At 38.3% G+C, this 7,070-nt stretch overlaps 1 pseudogene; it reads left to right on the forward strand.

The window, feature by feature from the left end:
• Positions 1 to 5,624: 5,624 nt before the first annotated feature.
• Positions 5,625 to 6,109, forward strand: LOC101572132 (annotated as a pseudogene).
• Positions 6,110 to 7,070: the final 961 nt, after the last annotated feature.

Raw genomic sequence — 7,070 nt, forward strand, 5'->3', positions numbered from 1 at the left:
ATACAGATGAATGTCCATTTTGTATCTGTGTATTCAAAATGGTTAGGATAGATATATAGTTACATTCTCTTAATGAATAGCGGGATTTGTTCTAATGGTGTTTGTAGATAGAATATCATGTCTGCATCTTGTATAGCAACTGACCACTAGGAAGAATGTATGCAATGTGTTAATTATTGAAACTGTCCTACCAATTTGGCTTGAAACTGTCTCATTGCTATTTGTTTCTCAATAAAATTATGAAAAAATAGGCAAAAAAAAATCAGTAAACCAGAGGCAAAAAACCCAGTTTATTTAAATGAGTTTTAAGATCATTTTCATGTATAGCTTTAAAATTCTGGTTACCTCGAGGAAGTTGAAAACTGACCCCCCAAAAAAAGTATTATAGAAAATAGAGAAGTGAAATACTTTGCAATTGTTTTCTACATTTACATTACTGTCAATATCTTTTGCCACTATATCCCACCATTAGTTCTTAGGTAGTTTGTTCTTTCCAAGATCTATGAAACTAAACAAAAAGAACGCAAAATGTTGGGAGACAAAAAACAAAAAAACAAACAAACAAAACACCTTAAAATCCATGATAATTGTTGCCTCTGAAAGGCCTTCTCTTTATTTCAAGAGGATGAAGTCATTCAGGAACATAGGAATTATGTTTCCTAAAAAATACCAATGCGTTGAATTTAGTGCATTCTTAGTAGTCTTATCTCTGTGGTGTTCTTGCAAAGTCAAAAAGGCCAAGTAGAAATTTTGACCATACTAATGAAAAACATAGCATCATTTCAAAGGAATATTTTAGACAATTTTGTTATTTTTAATAGTCTTGGAATTTTGGCTGTTTATTTTTCAAATACTTGCTCATTAACTTCATAAGATATTTCAATTATTGAACTAATTCCTTCAAGTTTACTCAACAAATATAGAGTTGTTTATCTCTGGTATCAATTAAAATTTAAAGCTTTTTCTTTTATCATTTGTTGGAGTTAGATAACATGTACCAGGGCTGACAAAATATGAGGACTTGGCATATATGAGTAATTCCTACAGTATAGGAAGAAATTAGTATTTAGAAAGAGAATTTTAGCATATATGAAAAATGTATATGTTTACTAAGTAGTGTGATAATTATGTATATGTGGTGCATAGATTCTCCAAATTACCACAGAAGTTTTTTTTTTTTTTATGTAGACATATCAGACATATTTGAGAGAGGAGAAAAAGAAATTAGACTCAAAACCCAAATACCATCAGCTGAGGAATGGATAGAAAAGATGTGATTTTTTTTAGAATGGATTATTACTCAGCTAAAAAGAAAGATATATTGAAGGCTTTTATAGGTAAATAGATGCAATTTGAAACCATACTCATCAGTGAAATAAATGAGACTCTCAGGTGTAAATATCATGTTGTCTCCTTAGGGTAAGAAACTGGAAGAGCAAATGAGATCCAAAAAGTAGAAGAGATATTGTGAAAGGGAAAGAAACTGCCCAATGGGAGAGAACATGTGGGATGGGGGATAGACAAACAACAGAAAACACACACACTCACATGCACACAATAGCTAAGATAAAATTGTACTACCAATTTCTATTAGTTATTGAAAGGAACAGTTAATGATTATATTGCTTGATCAACTTTGCATGCCTATATCTCGTGATCTGAGCAACTACTTTGAGGATTATCATATGCAATATAACAACCTTTGTTAATTTCCTATTGTCTTGTTTTGAAATTCTGTATCTTTTTTTGTTTTTATAAAATTTTCTTAAAAATATAAATGGCTGAGTAAGTGCTGGTCTATTTTGCTCTGAAATCAGTAAAATTTAGACCCCAAAGAAACCTAATTCTGGGTGACAAAAGTCATAAGGAATGTCCTGTACCTTGTTTTACTTAAAATAGATTTGTGTCCCTTACCCTGAGTGTGCCCCACCCCTAGGGCACTGACCACCCCTAGGACACCCAAGGGCACCCCACCCCTATGGCACCGACCAGCACCCACTCCCTGGCCTGTGAGGAACCACACTGTGCAGCAGGAAGTTAGTGGCAGGGAGGGAGCCAGGCATCTCCACTGAGAGCTGCTCCACATGGCTCAGGTTACTGTGTGTGCTCTGTCTCTATCAGACCAGCAGTAGTAGTGGAGCCAGATCCTCATAGGAGCTCAAACCCTAGCTGTGTTCTCAGTAGCTACCTAGTTTCACTACTGAGGTCAAAGAATTTGCTTGTGAATATGTATCTGTGTACTGTGTTATCCATGGAGAAACTCACTGTTGCCTGAACTTAAAATTTCACAGAATGTGATCAAAGTTATGCACCACATTGAACTATGTTCCCTTACTCATTTCTGTTCACACAGCTTTGGCAGCAGATGGAGGCAGAGCGCCCATGTCTTCCCTTACACAGTGGACCAGGAAGGCTTTGTAAATGTAGATCCCTGGCTGCAGTTTTTGAGTTAGAGAGCAGGTTTCTTGGGAAAAAAGAGCAAAACAAGCAGCAGCAACAACAACAGATACAACTGGAAACACACTTCAGTGATGCAGAATGTGTTGCAAAACTTGAATACTCATTAATATATTTGACTTGTTCAAAATCTCAATCTGTCAAATAAAGTGACAGTGTGCAAAGCCAAAGTGGAATTATGAAGGTGACAAGTGAACATTAGGATTTTAAACATGGCTCAATAGTAGCAAAATTTTGGAAGAGACTGAGTCAGAACCTTCTTTCTCCCAGGTGGTTTGTAGTCATCCACCTTGCATTTTTTTTTTTTTTTTTAACTGAGAATCGAACTGAGGATCTCATGCTTGCCACACAGGCACCACACCACTGAGGTATATCCCAGAACTCTATCTCCACTTTTAAAGATTTGCAGCACCTCTTTTCAGCCACAAAGCACCTCCAAATTAGGAAGGAATGGATCTGCCTCTCATTTGTGAATAAGCCAGGTGAATCGACTTTGTTCATCATAAGAGACAAAAACTTTTGAGATTGCAAATGATGATGCCCTTAAATATATGTTTGAGGAAACATCAAACTTCTACATGTTCCAGATTACAATCAAGGTAAAATGTCTTAGAATCGCCACAAAACACTATAAAACCTGATCCTATTTCCAACATCCGATCTTTGTTGCAGTGACACCACCTAAAATGAGATGATGCGCATAAGAACAAACCTCAGGTGTCACTCTCCACCATTATCCCAAACAAGACTGCCTCACAGTGGGAAGACAAGCTCAGGGCTTCCACTGACTCCACTGTGGTGAGTTCTATAATTATTTCACTAGATATTTCAATGTAAAAATAATAGAAATAAAGTACATGCTAAATTTAAGTTTCTCAAATCATCCCCAACCCACACCCTAACCTGGTCTGTGAAAGAAAATCAAAAACAAAAAAAACAAATTTTCTGTCATGAAACTGGTCTATATTGCCAAATTATGGGGCAACTGACCTACCCTGTTCTTTCATTTTTGTTAAATAATTAATATCCTTGCATATTGCGGGGGTGATGGGGAGAAAAGAAGGCCTTTTACATTCTTTAACAAATTATATCTGAATAACTGGCATGCCCCGGACACTGCATTCATCACAGAAACAAGCATGGCTCCCACATTCCTGCTCCCCAGGCACTCATGCTCCAAGAAGGCTGGTGTGATTGGATGGTGGCAGTGTGGAAGATTTGGGGCACATGGCATTGGAGGGATTGTGGAGGGTTTTGAGATGGAGAAAACGCGATCAATACAAGAGCAACAAGCAGATGCAGATTTGTTTTTCAGGACCAGGAACCCCTTCTCTGTTCTTATTGAGGTCAATTGTAGTAAGTTTTAAGCCATTAGACAGTCTAAACTTGGAGGTCTGTGGAAAAGAATGAGCCAACCATAGAGAGATGGGACAGGTACATATGTCAAAAAATAGTCAGGAATAGTGATCACTATCTATGAACATACTAATACTTTCACAGGGCCTTCCACAGCTCAGCAGATTAAAGTGCCTGCTTAGGCAGACACAGGGGCCTGCCATGCCGGCCCTGCTTCCGGAGCGCCCCGCGATGGTGATCGAGACTAGGTGTGGTGGCACGCGCCTGTGATCCCAGCACTTGAGAGGCTGTAAACAGGAGGATCACTACGAGTCCAGTCTACACAGTGAGACCCTGTAGACCCTGTCCTAAATAATAAAATAATAATAATACTTTCACATAAGGTCTGATTTCCTCTAACCTTGTGTCCAGAATCTTTCTGCATGATGTCAAACTGACCTAGCTTAAAGCCGGCGCTATCAACTCACTGAGCTTCTTAGGAAACATTTTGGTGGATCTCCCAAAAGCTATGCATGCTACTTAGAATAAAAACTATACTGTCAAAACTTGCCCACTCCTACCATTGCTGCTGTGAATGTCGCATCCACAGCCATTTCCACACTTACACTTGCTGGTCCTCTGCACAACTGCGGGCAGCAGCACTGCAACAGCACTCAGCATCCTGACTGAAGTCCAGGTTCAGATAGTCATTGTATATCTGGAAAATATTTGAATACTCAAATCTGAGTTTTGGTTGAACGATTCTGGTGCAAACCATGAAGAGGGACTCTAGACATCAAATTCTAGGCCATCTGCTTTGCCATGAGTGAAGGTAGAGACAGCTAATAAAATTATCTTTAACTGCTTAATTGCAAAGCTCCTTCAACTGGATTTACTTTTTACTAAGTTATCCAAATATATTTTTTCATGTATCTTGCATGTAGTGTTTTTCTACCAGACTCAACATTTCTATAGAATAGCATGACAAGCTAGAAATCTACTTACTCTTTCTACCCAAAATACATAATTTGAATCATTCTATGTAATTTTATTTGAGCAACTTCTGTACTAAATTGCCTGATGTGATCCATCTCAGGGCTTCTTCTTAGTTTCAGGTAGTTCTTCCTGAATTTTCTCTTCTCTTGGTTTCCAAATGATCCATCTCCTCTGATAATTTCTTCTGCCAGAGTTTCTTTTTGAAAGCAAAATTTATTTAAATCCTCTATTATTCTCCACTTTGGTATTACCATTATTTTTAGAGATAGGTGTCTTCAAAGTCTTCTGAGAAAGAAAACTTTCTTCTGCATTAATGTGGCTACACCCGGGAACCTTGGGATTTTAATTACAGCCACTTTATACATTTAAACTTAAACTCTTTAAGAAACATGAAGTTTATTGGTGAATAATTTGGGAACAACATCTGAATGCGGACACTGACAGCATTGGTATTGGGCAAGGGGAGACATTGCATATTGTAACATATGGTAAAGGCTTAGTTCTAAATAAATTCTAGAGAGCAGACTTTTGTCTGAGCACTTATTAGTTAAGAATTTTTCCAAATTTGTGGGTTGTCTTTTCACTTTGTTGGTAATTTCTTTTGACATGCAAAACCTTCTCAATAAGAAGAGGTCCCAGTTGTTAATTCTTTCAAGTATTACCTGTGCAATTTGATTTTTGTTTGTGAACTCTTTGTCTACCCCTATGTCTTCAAGAGCTCCTCCTACTTTCTCTTCCAGGAGATTTACAAATGAAGGACCATTTTATATCTGTATATACAAAATAGTTAAGATAGATATACAGCTTTTTTTTTTTTTTTTTTTCTAGCTGGGAAGATGGCGGATATTCAGACAGAGTGCGCCTACCAGAAGCAGCAGGCTATCTTCCAAAACAAGAAGAGGGTCCTTTTGGGAGAATCTGGCAAAGAGAATCTCCTTCAGTACTACAAGAACATCGGTCTGGTCTTCAAGACCCCCAAAGAGCCCATTGAGGGCACCTATATTGATAAGAAATGCCTCTTTACTGGTAACATGTCCATCCAAGGGCAGATCCTGTCTGGTGTGGTGACCAAGATGAAGATGGAAAGGATCATTGTCATCTGCTGAGACTATCTCCACTACATCCACAAATATAGTCGCTTTGAGAAGCACCACAAGAACAGGTCGGTGCACCTGTGCCCCTGTGCCCCTGCTTCAGGGACATCCAGATTGGTGACATCATCACAGTGGGCGAGTACAGACCTCTGAGCAAGACAGTGCGCTTCAACATGCTGAAGGTCGCCAAGGCCGCCGGCATCAAGAAGCAGTTCCAGAAGGTCTAACTCCACCTGGCCACCCTCCAAAGGGAATAAAGTTATTCTGACTCTAGATACATAGCTTTTTTCTCTTAATTCAATGAGAAGAAAGATTTGTACTAATAGTGTTTGGACAGGATATCATGTCTGCATCTTGTACTATGAATAACCACTACAAAGACAACAATATACAATGTATTATTTATTGAAACTCCTACTAATCAGTTTTGAAACTGCCTCATTGCTATTTGTTTCTCACTAAAATTAATTTTAAAAAAGATAAAGGCTTAGCCTATTCTACAGGGTGTTCTGGAACTAAGAGGGGCTATTAGAGTTGTCCCACCTTGATCAAAAGAGTCTGGTCCTTTCCAAGTCTAAGGAAATTACCTAATACGTGAAACTTTATCCCCAAATGCTTTTAGTATCACCATTCTTGCCTTATCATTATGGACTCTGTTTAAACAAAATGCTTTTCTAGGTATTTTCTTAATACTACAGCTGGTTGTCAATTTTTTTAAATTTACATTAAAATGTACACATTTTGAGTGGGTTTTGTGCACTTATCTTCCTCTTTGATTAAATTAGGTGATAGCAACTACAATAGATTAAGGTACAGTTGGTTTATTACAGTGTTCTCAAGTAGGAGACAAATGGACGACTGACTCAAAACTAGGAGAGGATGTATGAAGGCCAAACCTGTCAGGCTAGACCCCAAGGAGCGATCAAGACTACCAGGACAGGCAAGATTGAAGCAAACAAATATCTCTTTATTTCAGACAAGGTATGGTCAGGCCAACAATGACACGACTCTTGACTTCAAACAAAGGGAGAAGATGTAGTTTATAGGAGAGTTAAAGCATGGGCTGGGGGCCGGGGAGATGGCTCCATGGAATAAGCGCTTCCCTGGCAAGCACAAGGGCCTGAGTTCAATCCCCAGTTCTTCAAGGAAAAAAAAAAAAGCGTGGGACAGATCCCACCAGGACAAATG

The sequence above is a fragment of the Octodon degus genome, unplaced genomic scaffold (assembly GCF_000260255.1).
Source record: "Octodon degus isolate 3935 unplaced genomic scaffold, OctDeg1.0 scaffold00044, whole genome shotgun sequence".
NCBI lineage: Eukaryota > Metazoa > Chordata > Mammalia > Rodentia > Octodontidae > Octodon > Octodon degus.